This window comes from Mus caroli, unplaced genomic scaffold (assembly GCF_978045245.1).
Source record: "Mus caroli unplaced genomic scaffold, Mus_caroli_1 scaffold_3, whole genome shotgun sequence".
Lineage (NCBI taxonomy): Eukaryota > Metazoa > Chordata > Mammalia > Rodentia > Muridae > Mus > Mus caroli.
In genome coordinates this window covers 62,485,841-62,504,618 of record NW_028227258.1, presented here as the reverse complement: position 1 = coordinate 62,504,618, position 18,778 = coordinate 62,485,841, and the positions used below count along the sequence as shown (strand labels likewise).

General features: G+C 41.1%; 1 pseudogene; it reads right to left on the bottom strand.

Annotated features, from left to right (window-relative positions):
- Nucleotides 1-5,027: 5,027 nt before the first annotated feature.
- Nucleotides 5,028-18,373, bottom strand: LOC147005492 (NADPH-dependent 3-keto-steroid reductase Hsd3b4-like; annotated as a pseudogene).
- Between the last annotated feature and the right edge of the window lie 405 nt (nt 18,374-18,778).

The following is an 18,778-nucleotide window of genomic DNA, read 5'->3' as shown; positions in this document are numbered from 1 at the left end:
TCTTTCTTTCTTTCTTTCTTTCTTTCTTTCTTTCTTTCTTTCCTTCTTTTAGAACAGTGTTCCTTCATGTAACTTTGACTGTCCTAGAATTCATTTTGTTTTTATAAACTCAGAGATCTTCCAGATTTTGCCTGAAAATTAACCGCATATGCTGAGAATTCTCTTTAGTGCTAACATTTCCTCTAGATGAGCTGAAACCTTTCCTAAAGTTGTTTTTTGAAGTGGCAGCAAAAAGAAAAGATGATTGGAGTAGGGACTTCGGACACAGATATACTCTCTGCATTCAACTTACAAGTTCAATTTAGAGATGGGGAGAGGGTTCAGCAGATAATCTTTGAATTCTAAAGCCAGGTAATCAAAGTTCAGTCCTTGGGACCAGCTCCATCATGTTGTCCTTTCACCTCTGCACATTTCTTCCTTGGTTCACATGCAGGAGCAGATAAGTTCACACACTAGCTAAATAAAGAAATGCATGTTATAATAATAGCAATGTTCATATACTTACATGTATTTACAAAAAAGTTTTAGATTATACAGGACAAAAAATGCAAATTACACTGTTTGAAAGGAAAAGCCTAGATTGATGCAAAAATAGAACCATTGCAGGTTCACAGTGATTTCCTTCTCAGAATTCAATGGTAGATGATATTTCTGCTGAATGCTTTATTTTAGCTTATGTGATGAGAGGATCATTTAAGTGCCTGAAACATGAGTTAATTCTAGGGTGGTGTTGTGGGTCACTAAGGATGAGGCCTAATGGAGGATTTTTTTTTTTTATACAGAATAACCACTGAGTCAAACATCTTCTTTTGCATGTTTGAGAAGGGCCCAACAAAAAAGGTGTGTCATAGCTCAAGATATGGAGGGGCCATTCCCTCATCTCTACCTCCCGGAGGAGGTACTGGAGTTTCTTCCACTGAAGAAATGAGATATTAGCCTGTAGGTAGTGGTACAAGTCTTTAACATCAGTGCATGGGATGCAAACCAGGAAGATTTCTGTTAGTTTAAGGCCATTCTCGTCTCCAGAGTGAGTTCCAGGAGAGCCAGGGCTACACAGCAAAACCCTGTGACAAAACAAAGCAAGCAAGCAAGCAAGCAAGCAAGCAAGCAAGCAAGCAAGCAAGCAAGCAAGCAAAGAAGCAAGCAAGCAAGCAAGGAAACAAACCAATCAACCAAAATAAGTGAGAAATAGAATATACTTATCTGGTATGACTCCCTGTGTGACAGATGCTTGCCCTCAGGTCAGATATCTAACATTGTTGCTAACACCCTAGTTCTCTTATTACCAGAATGGGTTGGTGTGAACATCTGTCTCATCTCCAACAGAATTTTGATTGTATCTATGTTATTCTTTCTTTCATTGTGTGAATCTTCACAGATTCAGATGAAAAGTAGCATAGTAAAATGATAAGAAAAATTATATGAACTTAGAATTCTAAGGTAGGCTCAGAAAAGACATATTCTTTTCTGTAAAGGGATGTTATTACTTCCCAGAATCCCTAGGTGCAGAGCAAGCGTTGTCCTAAGCTCATAGTATACACCCCCAGAAGCCACTGTTTTCTGTGTTACATCCTTTCTCAGGAAATTTCTAACACAGATTTCCATAAGACAAAGTCACTTTTTTTGCACATGCAAGGGAGAGAGAAAAGGGAGAGGGAGAAGGAGAGGGAGAGGGAAAGAGAGAGGGAGAGAGAGAAAGAGAGAGAGAGAGAGAGAGGGAGAGAGAGAAAGAGAGAGAGAGAGGGAGAGAGAGAAAGAGAGAGAGAGGTAGAGAGAGAGAAAGAGAGAGAGAGGGAGACAGAGAGAGAGGGAGAGAGAGAGAAAAAGAGAGAGAGAGGGAGAGAGAGAGAGGGAGAGAGAGAGAGGGAGAGAGAGAGAGACAGGGAGAGAGAGAGAGAGGGAGAGAGAGAGAAAGGGAGAGAGAGAGAGGGAGAGAGAGAGGGAGAGAGAGAGAGAGAGAGAGAGAGAGAGAGAGAGAGAGAGAGAGAGAGAGAGAGAGAGAGAGAGAGAGAGAGATTGAGAAAGACTCTTCAGGTGGAGAAGAGAGTGTCCTAATGGAATCAGGTGACAATCCAGTTTCAGGTGTGGTGAGAAGATGCTTCAGATGGCAGCATTTGTAAATGCATATGTTTCTTAGCCAAACCTCTTTACAAATTTGGTTCAAATGCACAGGCTATCCCTAAGCCAAGGGTTTTGAGAGGCAAGCACTCTTGGAGAAAGAAAATGAGCCGAATGGAGCACTGTTAAGGACTGTTTCCTGAGGACTTTTCAGCCTTAGAACCCAACAGCACAGTCTCCTTCTAAATAAGACCAGAGTGGAACCCAGTGCCTAGTCTCTTTTCCAATATCCCGTTATAGGCAGTTGATGCAACTCTGCTCTGAAAGGGTAGTATCTCCCTACCCCAAGAACTGTTGGCAGCTCCCATGCATCTACCCAAAGCCTTCCTCTACTGACTAGGCTTGTCAAATCCTAGTCTTGGAGGCTGAGATCTGAGGGCCCATTATGTATGGATTTTTTGGGGGGAGGGGTCTTATGATTTGATTTACCTACATATCAGCATTAAATGACAGGTACCTGAGGAATGCAATCCTCTGTTGTTAGGATATTCCTGGGGATTTTTATTTTTAACATTGAAAAGTAATTTTCCTTCTCTTTTCTTTTTATTAGATATTTTCTTTAATTACATTTCAAATGTTATTCTCTTTCCTAGTTCCCCCTCTGAAAATCCTGTATTTCCTTCCCTCTGCCCTGATCTTCTATCTAACAACTTCTGCTTCCTAGCCCTGGCATTTACCTATATGGGGCATAGAACCTTCACTTGACCAAGGACCTCTCCTCTGATTGATGACCAACTAGGCCATCCTTTGCTACATATGCAGCTAGAGCTATGAGTCCCACCATGTGTTTTCTTTGGTTGGTGGTTTAGTCTCAGGTAGTTCTGGGGAGTACTGGTTAGTTCATATTGTTCTTCCTCCTATGGGGCTGCAAACCCTTCAGCTCCTTGGGTGCTTTCTCTAGCTCCTTCATTGGAGAACCTGTGTTCTGTTCAATGTATGGCTGTGAGCATCCACTTCTGTATTTGTCAGGCACTAGCAGAGCCTCTAAGGAGACAGATATATCAGCCTCATGTAAGCAAGCTCTTGTTGGCATCCTCAATAGTGTCTGGGTTTGGTGGTTGTTCATGAGATGAATTCCCAGGTGGGGCAGTCTCTGGATGGTCCCTCCTTCAGTCTCTTCTCCACACTTTGTATCTGTATCTCCTTCAATCATTATTTTGTTCCCTGTTCTAAGAAAGATCAAAGTTTCTACACTTTAGCCTTCCTTCTTGAGTTTCATTTGTTTTTTGAATTGTATCTTGGGTATTCCAGCTTCTGGGCTAATATCCAGTTAATAGTGAGTACATATCACATGTTTTCTTTCGTGATTGGGTTATCTCACTCAAACAAATGGGACCTCATAAAATTGCAAAGCTTCCTCTGCAAGACAAAGGACACTGTTAATACAAAAAGGCAACCAACAGAGTGAGAAAAGATCTTTACCAATCCTAAATCTGATAGAGGGCTACTATCCAATATAGACAAAGAACTCAAGAAGTTGGACTCCAGAAAAACAAACAACCCTGTCAAAATATGGGATACAGAGCTAAACAAAGAATTCTCAACTGAGGAATACAGAATGGATGAGAAGAACCTAAAAAAATGTTCAAAATCCCTAATCACCAAGGAGATACAAATCAAAACAACCCTGAGATTCCACCTGACCCCAGTCAGAAAGGCTAAGATCAAAATTTCATGTGACAGCAGATGCTGGTGAGGATGTGGAGAAAGAGGAACAGTTCTCAATTGCTGGTGGGATTGCAAGCTGGTACAACCACACTGGTAATTGTTTAGGTGGCACTTCAGAAAATTGGACATAGTTGTACTGGAAGATCCAGCAATACCTCTCCTTGGCATATACCCAGAAGATGCTCCAACTTGTAATAAGGACACATGTTTCACTATTCATAGTAGTCTTATTCATAATAGCCAGAAGCTGTAAGAACCCAGATGTCCCTCAACAGAGGAATGGATACAGAAAATGTGGTATATTTACACAATGGGTTACTATGCAGCTATTAAAAACAATGAATTTATGAAATTCGTAGACAAATAGATGGATCTGGAGGATATCTATGTTTTACAAAGGGAAAACTAAGAGGCAGTAGTTTGTAAAGGGGAGTGGGTTATTTCTGTGCAGAATAGGGAGAGGAATATTCTCAGGCTCTCTCCACCTTTCTCATACCAGTGCTACACTTTTATGGAAAAGATGTAAGAAAAATCATCAAACGGACATAAGATTTAGCTGTGAGAAAATGTGTAACTCTGAGAATGTTCTTTTAGATGGAACCCCCTTGTGGACTGAGCAAGGAGTGCATCTCTGGAAGAAATTGTAATTCTGTGGCATTCTTTCTGTCAGGGTCCCTAGTACAAAAAATAGAATAGTATCCCAGTCATTAGGTACACACTGAAAAGACAATGGGTTGGAGCTAGTCTTACATCTGCATCTGTTCCTGACTTTTTCCTCAGTTCACCTCAGATCCATGATCTCTTTCTGATCCCAGAATGACCATGTGTAGACACAGAAGGGACATAGAATTATTTATTTACAGAAAACCACAATCCATAGATGGGGTATTGACAAATATTTATTGTTCTTTCCATTGTGCTTTATAAAGAAAGCAGAATTTTCTGAAGGGTAGACATGCTTTGAATGGGGAGTTGAAATCATGGTGAGAGCTCTATGGTACAAGAGGTGCTTAGGAGGTTCGACCGTGGAACTGGGGCACAGCTGCTGTGAATCTCTGGGTAGGGTCTTCAAGGAGAAGGCTTGTGGCTGGGTCAGCGACTGACAAGGCTTTCAGTGTCTTGATTAAGACTCTAAGATCCTCCATATCAAAGGGAAGCATCAGGACCTGGGTTGTATGCCTGTCCCTGCTAGAGGACCTGATAACACCCAGGGCCATGTCTTCACCATTCTCATCTTACTGCTACTTTTTGTTTAGCATCTCCCTGTGCTGCTTCACTAGTGTTCCAATACACTTTGAGGTTTTCTGCTTGGATTCCTGCCATCTGACATGTGGCTCATAACCCAGATCTTGCTGAGCTTTCTTGTAGGAAATGGTGAACACACTATTTACCACTGTGATCAAGATGTGATTAAAGGGTGGCCTATAGTTGTAGACTGGATGTAGCAGGAAGCTCACAGTTTCCACCTGGAAGGCAAGCCAGTAGAGCAGGGGCAGAGGAAGGCTCCAGCTGTTATCAAGGCGGAGGTCCTACTCCTTGCACAGGGTGCAATTTAAGTTATCATAACTTTGGTGAGGGGTGTTATCAGAGATGTAATAGAACTGTCGTTGGATGCTTGGGGACTTCTTGGGGACCTGAAGGCCCCTGGCAGCCAGAATGTGAGCCCAGGCTGCATTGCCCACATACACTGGGCTGACTATGGAGAATGTGGCATTTTTCTTAATTATGCTGTTGTTCTTCAGTGCTATATTCAGAGTGGTTGAAGGGGTTTGACATTCTTCCCCATAGATGAAAGGGAGTCTTAAGGCACAAGTATGCAAAGTACCACCATTTTTCAGGATAATCCCATTGGCTGCCAGCACTGCCTTCTCAGCCATCTTTTTGCTGTATGGGTATGGGTCAGTCCATGTACTTTCATGACGCTCTTTCTCATGGCCATTCAGACAATCTCCTGGTATGAATTTAGTCCAGCCACAAGTATTCAGCTACTGTAGATGAAGGCTGGTACAATGGCTTCTACACAAGCATCCAATAGGAGCTGGTACCTGCTCATAGGAAGCTCACGATCATTGCTAGAAAATAAACTAAAGGGCCACTGTGGCAATGGCATCAGCTTGGCCTCCATCCCAAATACTGTGAAAGGGCCACGACAGGCTAAATGCATTCCCACCTGATGGTGACTCAAACCTACCATTCTATAGCCATGTTACATGCCTCACACTGTCTGAGGGTGTTGTTATTGTTGTTGATATAAACACCATGATCAAAGCAACTTGGGTATGAAAGGGTGTCTATGGCTCCCACATCTAGATCACAGTTTATAGGTGAGGAAAATTGCTGCAAGAACAAAGGCAGAAGCCATGTAACAATGCTCCTCCCTCTCTTGCTTCCCATGGCTGCTCAGCTTGTTTGCTGATATTACCCAGAATCTCCTGCTCAGTGTTTTTACTGCCCATATTGTGTGGGCCATCCTATGTCAATCATTAACATAACCCACAGAAATGAACGCAGGCCTATCTGATGGGAGCAATTTCTGAGTAGTGTATTTAATTTTCTATGTAGACTCTTAACATGTAGTTCAGACTGTCCTTGAAGATAATGATTGTCCTGGTTCAGAGTCCGGAGTGCTAAAATTACAGATATGCACCACTTCATCTGGGGCCCCTTACTACTCATAATTCGACATTAAAGGCTGGTGTAATTTTTTTATGTCGTAAGAATTAATATGGAAATGAGAAACTGGTTATTCATATCACCACACTAAAATGTGGCTAAGAAAGAGGTCTGTTCAAATTCAAACAGAATCTGTTTGAATTTGTTTTGGCCACCATCAAATAATTAACTGAATTAGAAACGTAGTCCAGTTAGTCATTGGGAGGTTATGTCAGGATACATGGCAATCAGGACCTTGGACTAAAGTGGTGCTAAAAAGACTGGTGTCAGGATCAGTGTGTTTACTTTATATGGTAAGGTCCTTTATGTAACCTAGATTGGAAATCTACTTTCAAAGCCACTAAACGTGGATTTCTGTTTGTATTTTCTGCTCCCTAAAGAGGGGTGCCTCAACAAGGAGTAGATCATGTAATCAGGTGTTGACAGGTGAAATCTTAGGCTAGAGACTGTGATTTGGCAGAGGAATGAAAAGGCAGAGCTGGAAGTTTTATCAATGAGAGAGAATGAGGAAAAGAAGGGAAGGGATGGAGGGCAGAGGGAAAAGAAGATGGAGGAGGAAGAAGAGGTTGAAGATGGAGCAGACCAAGTTGGCCTGGAGGAGCTGAATGTAGCTAGGAACTTCATAGTTGGGCAATGGAGTAGTGTGGTGGTTTACTTTTCCTATCAAAGCAGGCATCTTGTAATTGTATTGTTGAGTAGTGTGTTCCTGGAATGGGCATTTTGTGATAGGAAATTTAATATTATAAATCTGACTGGTATAATTTAAATCTGTGATATTTTCATATCATGGTGGTAAGGGGTGCTGAGTGAGCAGGCCAGCCACAGGGGTTGGATGACCTGAGAAGTTAGAGCAGAAACTCCAGGCATTTCTGATTTAACTGGTTTGGTTAGCTTAGCAAGCTAGCTGCAGGAACCAGGGCAAGATGGCCTCTTAGAGCTGTCCATGGAGGGTAGACATAAGGTGAATAGCCAGATTCAGTGTGTTTTTTTTTTTTCTACTACAGTCTATAAGTAAGCATTTAAGTGTATGGATCTAAGGAGGAAAGTACTGAGCTGCCTAGGAGCAGTCTTCAAGGCTAGAGTGATGCTGAACTGAAGGGAATGATTTTGTGGAAATTGCAAAACCATTGTTCTCTTAGTAGAGAACACGTCCTGGGTCTTTCTTCTTGTCTGGCTCTTATGGAACAGCTTTGAAAGTGCTCTAAAGAAGAAATGTCTTGTCCATAGTGGCAGTGGGTGGATGGAAATCAAGCATGTGGAGATGTAGTCCAGTCACATAGTTGAGAAGGGTCAGGAGAATGTTCCAGGCATTGAGAGTACATGGGATGCGACTTTAAAAACATTTTCTCCTACACTTCATTCCTCTCTATATATGTTTTTTTTTTTAAACACCAAGGACAAGAGTCCTGATTTCTGTCCCCTGGTCAGCAAAGACATACATCTGGCCTAGGCAGAATATAGCAAGTATCCCACTATTCCTCCAGTTGTTCCAAAGTAGGGGCTTCCCTCCCCAACATGTTTTATGGTTTTCATTTTCTAACCTGCTCCATATTCTCCTAGTGTACTGTGCCTTTCAGATCAATGTCTAGAATGGTCTATCTGGGAAGGACACCTGAGATATCAATATTGGTAGAAGTGTGGATGACAATAGAGATGCCCTGGCCTGCTCTAATCAGACACTGGGCATCCAGAATGTCTCCCTTCAGTACTGTCACCTTGGCCTTTGGCTGCAGCTCTGTGGACACAAAGCAGGTCCTTGGGAAGCTTTCTGCATGGGATGGAAGTTTCCTGACACAGGTGTTAGTTATGTAGGTCTTCAAGGGCAGTCATGGTGAGAAGACAGTGGAGAGGAGGGCTGTCTACAGAAGGAAGCATAAATGCTCAAAAATCAGAATGTAGCAGTTGTAGGGAATGAGGAAGCATCTATATCTGCCTCATCCCTTTGTAGAAAATGCATCTGAGCAGTAAGATGCCACTGTGCCTTATACAATACGATGGAATTATAGGAAATCCCTACATTCATTAAAGTAACTGGAGAGTTGGTGGTTAATCAGAATGTGTCACCCAAAGTCCCAGTGAGGAGGACCCAGAACAGGGAGACAAAAAGATGGAAAATTTAAAGTCTAATCAATTTTGAAACTTTCTGAATAGGTAGCAGAATTAATGAGAGGAAAATGGGACCTTTGTGATGAACTCAGAATGGGCTCCAATGGTTGGTTTAGGGGAGTATTTCTTGTCAGATTGATTTGTTGGAAATGAGGCAACCTCACCTGACAACATAGCGAGGGCAATGGATACATCAGTATCTTCAGGTTCCTCTGATACCTATTGGATAATACTTGTAATTCCAACGTCACCCAAATTTGCTCACAAAATTAACATGTGCTCATGCAGCCTGTACCACTTCCCACACTGACTGAAGCTTCACACTTTGTACATGGCTTTCTAAGGTTGCTCTTTCCTTTCATCGCTATCTCATGATATCACACATTCATGCAGATGTCCTAGTATAGTTTGGGGAACCACAGAAAGCTATAGGAACATACCTCGGGACACACATTTGCCTAGTAAAGGCTCTAATGTCCCTTTGTATCCTTCCAATTGATGCTCACTTCTCCATAAACTCTAAGCCCAAGACTATCTGGGATCAACTGTTATGAGACAGACAGATCAACTGAATCTACAATGCTTCTAAAGAATAGCTTGACAGAGGCAGGAGTCAAAATCCAGAGCTGGACAAATTCCTCTTGAGACAGATGAAAACTTCTTGATTTGCCTACTCTATGTTCCTTTCCCCTGTCAAGCAACTCTTTAAAGGCATTGAAATACAAAAGGATGGGTGTCTTCAAAAAGGTTTCTATTGCAGTGATGTGACACCATGGCCAGGGAAACTCTCATAAAGAAAAAAAATTATTTGGGGCTGGCTTACAGTTTCAGAGTTGTTGTCCATTATTTTCATGGCAAGAGAGGGGCAGACATGGTACTGTCATAGCCTTGAGTTCTATGTCTTGATCCTCAGGCTGCAAATGGAGACCTTCTTCCCCACTGGGCATAGCTTGAGAATATACTAATGCCAATCTTGCCCTACAGTGGCATACTTCCTCTAAAAAGGACACATCTCCTAATAGTGCAACTCTTCATGGCCAAGTTTTCAAACACGTGAATATATGGGGTCTATTTCTATTCAAACCACCATAATGGAGAAAAGCCTTCTAGGAAGGAAGTAGGTGCCAGGACAAGAATCTCTTTCTGTATGCCCTTTACTTTGCTTTCATTTGATCTGACTTCTATACAGATAGGGTCAAAGGAGTAGCTCACACTTGGCAGGTGGTACCCAGATTGAGTATAATAGAGTAACCACACATCAATATTTTGGTTGTCCTGAGATACTAGGCCATCTTATGTGCACTGTGATAACACCACAACTCCCACTTTTTACAAGATACTTGGCAGTTGTTCTGCATTGCCATATCATGGAGGTGATGGCATGCTGTGATCTGAAGTATAAGGAGATTCAGAGAGATGCTCATACTCAGCAGCCTTTAAAAGGACAGAGGGTACTGCCAGACTTTTTTTAATTTTTTTTTGCTGTGAGGTTTTGGGGATATTACTTTTCTTTGTTGTCATCTCATTGTCTGTAGAATCAGAAGACAACATTGTCTTTGTTTAAGGATTTCATGTTGAGGAGGAATAAAGAGTTTAAAACATTGAGAAGTCTCTAGCTGAAAAGGCATTAGAAGGATTCTTTACTCTTACTGGAAGAAGGGAGTACCAACTGAGAAAAAATGTTTTTAAAAAATCCAGTAGTTGGTAAGCCTGTAAGGAAATTTCATCACTAGTGACCATTGTGGGAGGGAACCTTCCATTGTGATTTGTACTGTCCCTAGACACTTAGGTCTGTGTTCTATAAGAAAGCAGGCTCAGCTTGCTGTGGGAAGCAATCCATTAAGCAGAGTCCCTCTGTGGTATCTGCATCATCTAGTTCCTCTAGGTTTCTGCCCTGTTTAAGTTCCTTTCCTGCTTTCCATCCTTATTGAAGAGTGATGTGGTAGGTCAAAACAAATAAAGGCTTTCCTCCCCTCATTGATTTTGGTCATGGTGTTCCATCACAGGAATATTAAGTACTGCTGGCTAAGACCGAATATGTTAATTATTTCCTTTTGTTTGCTTGCTTTGAGACAGGGTGCATAGGTTATTCCTAAGGATGCTAAAATACTAACTCATTAGACAGAAATTCAAGGTTTATATATTTTGGCGTTATGATGTATGAGATAAAGAGAAACAACCAAGTATGGGAAGAAACTGTGATTTGTGCAATAAGGATTTATAAGGAGAAATACACATAAGAAAATGTGTTGAGAAAAAAGGAGAAACCATGTTTGTTTGTTTCCCCTAAAGATTTGTTTGTTCTCAAATCTGAGAGACAGAGAGATGGGGTATGAGAGAGAGAGAGAGAGAGAGAGAGAGAGAGAGAGAGAGAGAGAGAGAGAGAGAGAGAGAGAGCCCTGAATGATAAAAACATTTGGACTATCTTGGCAAATGGTTTGAGACAGCTACAAAGTACTTTCAGAAAGGCACAAAACTGAGCTTCTGCTCCAGTCCAATCACGCGGGACCTGAGACTGCTTTGGTGGGGGAGGCAGAAATCCGGCCTGAATAGGGCCACAAGCCTCTCCAGTCAGAAAAGCACCGGGGTAGCTAGGGCGCAGGGTCGGCTGACACTCGCCAGCTACCCACAACACCCGCCACAGGATCTTAAGACTTCTGGTGAGTGGAACACAGCTTCTGCTCCAATCCAATTGCACACGGGACCTGAGACTGCATTAGTTAGGGAAGCAGAAAACCGGCCTGAGTAGGACCACAGGCCTCTTCCGGCCGGACCAGCACAGGGGTAGCTAGAGCGCAGGGTCGACTGACACCCGCCAGCTACCCACGACCCCCGCCACAGGATTTTGAGACTGCTGGTGAGTGGAACACAGCTTCTGCTCCAATCTTTAAACAGTGACAAAGACAACAACTAACCCCAGAGATTACCAGATGACGAAAGGTAAACCTAATAATCTTACTAACAGAAACCAAGACCACTCACCATCATCAGAACCCAGCACTCCCACTTCGCCCAGTCCAGGGCACCCCAACACACCGGAAAAGCTAGACACCGATCTAAAAGCATATCTCATGATGATGGTAGAGGACTTCAAGAAGGACTTTAATAACACACTTAAAGAAATACAAAGGAACACTGGTAAACAGGTAGAAGACAGTAAAGAGGAAGCACAAAAATCCCTTAAAGAATTGCAGGAGAACACTGCTAAAGAGTTACAAATCCTTAAAGAAAAACAGGATAACATAATCAAACAGGTAGAAGTCCTTACAGAAAAACAGGAAAACACATCCAAACAGATGATGGAAATGAACAAAACCATACTAGACCTAAAAAGGGAAGTAGACACAATAAAGAAAACCCAAAATGAGGCAACACTGGAGATAGAAACCCTAGGAAAGAAATCTGGAACCATAGATACGAGCATCAGCAACAGAATACAAGAGATGGAAGAGAGAATCTCAGGTGCAGAAGATTCCATAGAGAACATCGGCACAACAATCAAGGAAAATGTAAAATGCAAAAAGATCCTAACTCAAAACATCCAAGAAATCCAGGACACAATGAGAAGACCAAACCTAAGGATAATAGGAGTGGATGAGAATGAAGATTTTCAACTCAAAGGACCAGCAAACATCTTCAACAAAATTATAGAAGAAAACTTCCCAAATCTAAAGAAAGAGATGCCCATGAACATACAAGAAGCCTACAGAACTCCAAATAGACTGGACCAGAAAAGTAATACCTCCCGACACATAATAATCAGAACAACAAATGCTCTAAATAAAGATAGAATACTAAAAGCAGTAAGAGAAAAAGGCCAAGTAACATATAAAGGCAAGCCTATCAGAATTACACCAGATTTCTCACCAGAGACTATGAAAGCCAGAAGATCCTGGACGGATGTTATACAGACACTAAAAGAACACAAACTCCAGCCCAGGCTACTATACCCAGCCAAACTCTCAATTAACATAGATGGAGAAACCAAAGTATTCCACGACAAAACCAAATTCACACATTATCTCTCCACAAATCCAGCCCTTCAAAGGATAATAACAGAAAAAAACCAATACAAGGACAGGAACCACGCCTTAGAAACAACAAGAATATAATCCCTCAACAAACCTAAAAGAAGACAGCCACAAGAACAGAATGCCAACTTTAACAACAAAAATAACAGGAAACAACAATTACTTTTCCTTAATATCTCTTAATATCAATGGACTCAACTCCCCGATAAAAAGACATAGACTAACAAACTGGCTACACAAACAAGACCTAACATTTTGCTGCTTACAGGAAACTCATCTCAGAGAATAAGATAGACACTACTTCAGAATGAAAGGCTGGAAAACAATTTTCCAAGCAAATGGTAGGAAGAAACAAGCTGGAGTAGCCATTCTAATATCTGATAAGATTGACTTCCAACCCAAAATCATTAAAAAAGACAGAGAGGGACACTTCATACTCATCAAAGGTAAAATCTTCCAAGAGGAACTATCAATCCTGAATATCTATGCTCCAAATACAAAGGCAGCCACATTCATTAAAGAAACTTTAGTAAATCTCAAAGCACACATTGCATCTCATACAATAATAGTGGGAGACTTCAACACACCACTTTCACAAATGAACAGATCATGGAAGCAGAAACTAAACAGGGACACAGTGAAATTAATAGAAATTATGAATCAAATGGATCTGGCAGATATCTACAGAACATTCTATCCTAAACAAAAGGATATACTTCTTTTCAGCACCTCATGGTACCTTCTCCAAAATTGACCACATAATTGGTCACAAAACAGGCCTCAACAGATACAAAAATATTGAAATTGTCCCATGCATCCTATCAGATCACCATGGACTAAGGCTGATCTTCAATAACAAAATAAATAATAGAAAGCCAACCTTCATGTGGAAACTGAACAACACTCTTCTCAATGATACCTTGGTCAAGGAAGGAATAAAGAAAGAAATTAAGGCCTTTTTAGAGTTCAATGAAAATGAAGCCACAACATACCCAAACTTATGGGACGCAATGAAAGCATTTCGAAGAGGAAAACTCATAGCTATGAGTGCCTCCAAAAGGAAACTAGAGAGAGCACACATTAGCAGCTTGACAACATACCTAAAAGCACTAGAACAAAAGGAAGCAAATTCACCCAAGAGGAGTAGACGGCAGGAAATAATCAAACTCAGGGGCGAAATCAACCAAGTGGAAACAAGAAGAACTATTCAAAGAATCAACCAATCAAGGAGCTGGTTCTTTGAGAAAATCAACAAGATAGATAAACCCTTAGCCAGACTCACTAGAGGGCAAAGGGAAAGCATCCTAATTAACAAAATCAGAAATGAAAAAGGAGACATAACAACAGATCCTGAAGACATCCAAAACACCATCAGATCCTTCTACCAAAGGCTATACTCAACAAAACTGGAGAACCTGGATGAAATGGAGAAGTTCCTAGACAGATACCAGGTACCAAAGTTGAATCAAGATCAGGTTAATGATCTAAACAGCCCTATATCCCCCAAAGAAATAGAAGCAGTCATTAATAGTCTCCCAACTAAAAAAAAGCCCAGGATCAGATGGGTTTAGTGCAGAGTTCTATCAGACCTTCAAAGAAGATCTAATCCCAGTTCTTCACAAACTATTCCACAAAATAGAAACAGAAGGTACTCTACCCAACTCATTCTATGAAGCCACAATTACTCTGATACCTAAACCGCAAAAAGACCCAACAAAGATAGAAAACTTCAGACCAATATCCCTTATGAATATTAATGCAAAAATCCTCAATAAAGTTCTTGCTATCCGAATCCAAGAACACATCAAAACAATCATCCATCCTGACCAAGTAGGTTTCATCCCAGGGATGCAGGGATGGTTCAATATACGGAAATCCATCAACGTAATCCAGTATATAAACAAACTCAAAGACAGAAACCACATGGTCATCTCGTTAGATGTGGAAAAAGCATTTGACAAGATCCAACACCCATTCATGATAAAAGTCTTGGAACGATCAGGAATTCAAGGCCCATACCTAAACATGATAAAAGCAATCTACAGCAAACCAGTAGCCAACATCAAAGTAAATGGTGAGAAGCTTGAAGCAATCCCTCTAAAATCAGGGACTAGACAAGGCTGTCCACTTTCTCCATACCTATTCAACATTGTACTTGAAGTCCTAGCCAGAGCAATTCGACAACAAAAGGAGATCAAAGGGATACAAATTGGAAAAGATGAAGTCAAAATATCACTTTTTGCAGATGATATGATAGTATATATAAGTGACCCTAAAAATTCCACCAGAGAACTCCTAAGCCTGATAAACAGCTTTGGTGAAGTAGCTGGATATAAAATTAACTCAAACAAATCAATGGCCTTTCTCTACACAAAGAATAAACAGGCTGAGAAAGAAATTAGGGAAACAACACCCTTCTCAATAGTCACAAATAATATAAAATATCTTGGCGTGACTCTAACTAAGGAAGTGAAAGATCTGTATAATAAAAACTTCAAGTCTCTGAGGAAAGAAATTATAGAAGATCTCAGAAGATGGAAAGATCTCCCATGCTCATGGATTGGCAGGATCAACATTGTAAAAATGGCTATCTTGCCAAAAGCAATCTACAGATTCAATGCAATCCCCATCAAAATTCCAAATCAATTCTTCAACGAATTAGAAAGTACAATCTGCAAATTCATCTGGAATAACAAAAAACCTAGGATAGCAAAAACTCTTCTCAAGGATAAAAGAACCTCTGGTGGAATCACCATGCCGGATCTAAAGCTTTACTACATAGCAATTGTGATAAAAACTGCATGGTACTGGTATAGTGACAGACAAGTAGACCAATGGAATAGAATTGAAGACCCAGAAATGAAGCCACACACCTCTAATCACTTGATCTTCGACAAGGGAGCTAAAACCATCCAGTGTTAGAAAGACAGCATTTTCAACAAATGGTGCTGGCAGAACTGGCTGTTATCATGTAGAAGAATGGGAATTGATCCATTCCTATCTCCTTGTACTAAGGTCAAGTCTAAGTGGATCAAGGAACTTCACATAAAACCAGAGACACTGAAACTTATAGAGGAGAAAGTGGGGAAAAGCCTTGAAGATATGGGCACAGGGGAAAAATTCTTGAATAGAACAATAATGGCTTGTGCTGTAAGATCGAGAATTGACAAGTGGGACCTCATGAAACTGCAAAGCTTCTGCAAGGCTAAAGACACCATCAATAAGACAAAAAAACCACCAACAGATTGGGAAAGGATCTTCACCTATCCTAAATCAGATAAGGGACTAATATCCAATATATATAAAGAACTCAAGAAGGTGGACTCCAGAAAGTCAAATAACCCCATTAAAAAATGGGGCTCAGAACTGAACAAAGAATTCTCACCTGAGGAATACCGAATGGCAGAGAAGCACCTGAAAAAATGTTCAACATCCTTAATCATCAAGGAAATGCAAATCAAAACAACCCTGAGATTCCACCTCACACCAGTCAGAATGGCTAAGATCAAAAATTCAGGTGACAGCAGATACTGGCGAGGATGTGGAGAAAGAGGAACACTCCTCCATTGTTGGTGGGATTGCAAGCTTGTACAACCACTCTGGAAATCAGTCTGGCGGTTCCTTAGAAAATTGGACATAGTACTACCGGAGGATCCAGCAATACCTCTTCTAGGCATATATCCAGAAGATGTCCCAACTGGTAAGAAGGACACATGCTCCACTATGTTCATAGCAGCCCTATTTATAATAGCCAGAAGCTGGAAATAACCCAGATGTCCCTCAACAGAAGAATGGATACAGAAATTATGGTACATTTATACAATGGAGTATTACTCAGCTATTAAAAAGAATGAATTTATGAAATTCCTAGCCAAATGGATGGACCTCGAGGGCATCATCTTGAGTGAAGTAACACAATCACAAAAGAACTCACACAATATGTATTCACTGATAAGTGGATATTAGCCCAAAACTTAGGATACCCAAGATATAAGATACAATTTGCTAAACGCATGAAACTCAAGAAGAATGAAGACCAAAGTGTGGACACTGTGCCCCTTCTTAGAATTGGGAACAAAACACCCAGGGAAGGAGTTACAGAGACAAAGTTCGTAGCTGTGATGAAAGGATGGACCATTTAGAGACTGCCGTATCCAGGGATCCTTCCCATAAGCAGCTTCTAAACGCTGACACCATTGCATACACTAGCAAGATTTTGCTGAAAGGACCCAAATATAGCTGTCTCTTGTGAGACGATGCCGGGGCCTAGCAAACACAGGAGGAGTGGATGTTCACAGTCAGCTATTGGATGTATCACAGGGCTCCCAATGGAGAAGCTAGAGAAAGTACCCAAGGAGCTAAAGGGATCTGCAACCCTATTGTTGGAACAACAGGATGTACTAACCAGAACCCCGGAGCTCTTGTCTCTAGCTGCATATGTATCGAAAGATGGCCTAGTCGGCCATCACTGGAAAGAGGCCCATTGGACTTGCAAATTTTATATGCCCCAATATAGGGGAATGCCAGGGCCAAAAGAATGGGAATGGGTGGGTAGGGAAGTGGGGGGCGCTATGGGGGACTTTTGGGATAGCATTGGAAATGTAACTGAGGAAAATATGTAATAAAAATATTAAAAATTAAAAAAAAGAAAGGCACAAAACTTATTGTGGGAGGAACAGTTGTCCTTGTACTTATTTTCAAGCCCTCGGGAAACCTGGAATGTAGGCACAGAGTTGTGCCTTCATGGGAAGGGATGTACAACCAGTTATCTGCCCAGTAGTGTGGGAGCAGATTTGCACTTCAGCCTGATGAATTGTGTAAAATCTGTGTGGCTGGACACTACATGGGACTAGACATTCACTAGACTCTTAACATAAGGTTGTTTTTCTTAATCAATCTATATGTCCCATCTTTATGGAAGGTATCACATGGGCTTTAAAAAGTGTTTTGGTGTAGTCATGTCTGATATGTCCTTGGCCTGGGTGTGAGGAGAAAAAAAGTAGAAAAAAATAAAGTACCTCTCCAGCAATGTGCTCAGTCACTTTTTTTGAGAGTAAATGGCAAAGAGATGGAATGCTGGGAAAGGTATTGGAGGATTCCTGATGACACATATGAAGTCCTACTGGCCCTCACTATGTGCTCTCTAATCTTCATCTTCCCTTCTTCACTCCCCTTCCCTACAGACTTATGAAATGTACCCTAACATTATATTCCTGCTATGAACTGTTGTCTCTTCCTAGACTTTAATAAAAATTAAATATGAAGCAGATTAGGATTAAGAAACCGGCTAAGACCCACTGCTAAGGTTTGTAGTTCAATAATCTTTTGTTAGTATTCAAAGTTTGCAAAATAGTGTAAATATTGACAAGTCCATTCCATTTAGGACATAAAAGAGCTTCCAGCAAAGGCGAAAATTGATCTGTAGTGTCTAAATAGGAGAGAGACCTTTAGGCCCACGGCCTGCCCATGTTCAGTTGTGGGTGAGGACTGAATTCACTTTATCCAACTATACAGTGACTTTTGTGCTGTTCCAACTGTGAATATTGTTTAAAGATCCACCTATTTTTTATGCTGTAGATATGAAAGCCCTTCTTACACCCCGTCCAAATACCCCAGTCCCTAGATCATTTACTGGACAATTCCTCTTCATGTTTTTGACAGAAGGTCCTGAACAGGGCTCTGATCTCCTGCAGCTCTTCCTCCTTCACCAACATTCGGACAATCCTCTAGCCCGGAAACCCTCCTGTTCCTGTCACCAGGCACCTCCTCCCATGCATGGTTAACACAGAAATCAGATTGTTGAGGGTGCAGATGTGATTAAAGATGGTCTTGTGGAATGGTTCAATTTGTACAGGGTCAAGGAATTCTTACTACACTTACATAGTAGAAAAAAAATGTCCTGATGTTAATTTCATCTTTTCTTTCATAAGACCTCACTTCTCTGATCCCAAATCTTGTGGGATGTTCTCTAAGAAGCAAGGAAAAAGAAATCAAAACCAGAGTACACATATGCACTGGACACCAGATATGCAATCTCTATCTTAGGTCATCTTTGACACTGAGACACTACTTTAGACTGTTTCCTAAGCTTGTCTCTCTCACCTTAGATGTCAATTACAAACTCTGTATTGCCTTACCTGTGCTTATGAGAAACCTCTCACACATGTTGTTCTAAGAATTCT